The sequence below is a fragment of the Salminus brasiliensis genome, chromosome 20 (assembly GCF_030463535.1).
Source record: "Salminus brasiliensis chromosome 20, fSalBra1.hap2, whole genome shotgun sequence".
Classification (NCBI taxonomy): Eukaryota; Metazoa; Chordata; class Actinopteri; order Characiformes; family Bryconidae; genus Salminus; species Salminus brasiliensis.
In genome coordinates this window covers 28415931-28418430 of record NC_132897.1, presented here as the reverse complement: position 1 = coordinate 28418430, position 2500 = coordinate 28415931, and positions in this window count along the sequence as shown.

Below are 2500 nucleotides of genomic sequence, written 5' to 3'. Positions count from 1 at the left end.
GGACTAAAAACAGAACACAATAGTAAAAGCAAAGGTAAAATCACTGCTTTAATAATTAAAACCTTGCCCTCCATCGTCAGCTGTCTTAGTCCCCAGAAACCCAAACGTTGCCTGACTTTCCCTAAAAAGTCAGTCCAGTTGCCCCGTCCGCCACCCTCTTCGTCAAATTTAATGCCTAAAATTTTTATATCTTTATCTTTAAAATCCAAATCCAGGTCCGCGCCTATGTTTCCCCAAGGTCCAAAGAGCTGGGCCTCGGACTTGCTCCTATTGAGCTTAGCGCCCGAGGCCCTTCCATACCAGTCAGTCAAGTCCAGTGCTCTTTGGACCGATAAAACGTCGGAACATAAAAGCGTGACGTCGTCCATATACAAAGTACAGGTCGCCGTCAGTCCGCCTGGCAAGTCCAGTCCTTTGATCCATTTATCCTTTCTCAAGATCTGCGCCAGTGGCTCAATGCACGCAACGTACAGGAGCGGAGATAACGAACACCCTTGGCGGACGCCAGAGCGAACTCTGATCGCCTTTGTGAGGTGCCCGTTTACCAGAATTTGGCTGCTTATATCAGTGTAAAGCAGACCCACCCACTTTAAAAACCTCCCAGGGAAACCCATTTTTTGCAGTACCTGGAGCAGGTACTGGTGCGAGACCCGATCGAAGGCTTTTTCAAAGTCTAAATTTAGGACTATAAGCCGAATGTTTCTGTCTCTCGCAAAACAGATGGCGTCTCTGACCAACACTAGGCTGTCGGTGATCCTCCTTCCTGGCACGGCGCAGGCTTGATCCGGGTGGATCACGTCCTCTAAAACAGTCGACATACGTCTAGATAAAAGTTTACTAAAAAGTTTACAATCCACATTTAAAAGGGTAATCGGTCTCCAATTTTTTAGGTCAGTCTTGTCGCCTTTCTTAAAAAGTAAGGTAACTATCCCTGATCTAAAACTGTCTGGGAGTCGGTCATACTTTTCAAATTCATTAAAAACAGTCAGAATGTCCGTTGATAAAATGTCCCAAAAGGTCAAATAAAATTCCACGGGGAGTCCATCCTCTCCCGGAGTCTTACACTTTTTAAAACCTTTAAGACATTTTAAAATTTCCTCACCTGTAAAATTTATTGTTAAAACATCCTGACTTTTTATTTGTTTTTCTAAAAAGTTTAAGACTTCCTCCGTAGTTTTAGTGTGCACACTTTTCTCATTATAAAGATCTTCATAAAAACTTTCCACTTCTTTTAAAATCCCATCTGTCTTTATTTCTTCCCTCCCTTCTTTTATTATTTTTGTAATCCCTCCCCCCCTAGATAAAATTTTCTTAAAAAAGTAGCGTGTGCATTTTTCTCCTTCTTCAACCTCTTTTTCTTTACTTCTTAAAATTGTACCTTTACTTTTTATTTCATTTAAAACTGACATTTCCCTTTTAACTTCTTTTATTTCTTCACTAAAATCAATGCCTCTGTTTAAAAGGTTAAAATATCGTTGTAGTCTTTTTTGCAGCCCCATCATGCGTCGTCTTTCTCTATTCTTTTTTAATCTTCCTATCTTTTTAAAAAACATCTTTGTCCTGTGTTTAACCATTTCCCACCACTGTGCCCGTGAATCGAAACAGTCTTGGAGGGTCTGCCAGAGACTGTACTGCTCCCTGTAGCTCTTAACTATTTCTTCATCTTGTAACAGGGAGCAGTTCAGTCTCCACAGCCCTCCCCCTACAGTCACACCGGTGGGGAGAGACAGGGTGCACGATAGCATGAGGTGATCTGAAAAACAGAGGGGGGTCAATGTTGCATCAGTTGGCGGGCAGTCTCTTGTAAAAATGTAGTCGATGCGGGAGGCTCGGGTGCAGTCACCACTGAACCAGGTGAAGCCCTCCTCCTCTGGATGCATTTTCCTGTAACAGTCGACTAACTTAAAATCCTTAGCTAAGCCCTGCAATAAAACTGACGTTTTGTCTAATTTGAAATCGTCCCCTACTCGTTTTCTATCTTTTCTTGATAAAACGCAATTAAAATCCCCTCCCACTACTAATGGCACCCTCCCCAGCATGTGGGGCTGCAGGTCTTCTAAAAGTTTATACCTGTCGTTTTTATCATTAAAACCATACACATTAAGAATGTTAAAATCCCTTCCTAAAAAAGTCAAATTTGCTAAAAGAGCCCGTCCATCCCTCACCACAGTGCTGCCCTTCACCAAGATGTGAGGGTTCTTTATTAAAATAGCTACACCGTCGGCTCTGTTGTAGTGTGAACCGCTCCAGAGAGAGGGACCGGCAGCCCAACGCTGCTCCCAAGCTCTGTATGTCTTCAGGAACGGTAAAGCACACTCTTGTAGTAAAAACACATCTGACTTTATATCTTTTAAAAGGGACAAGACACTCTCTGCTCTAGTGGAGGCTCTCACACTCCTAACATTGATAGTTGAAATAGTGAGAGCCATGAGCAGTGTAGGTTTTAAAAGACAGGTATATAATTAAAAGACCATGAAAATAAAACAAAAGACTACATAAA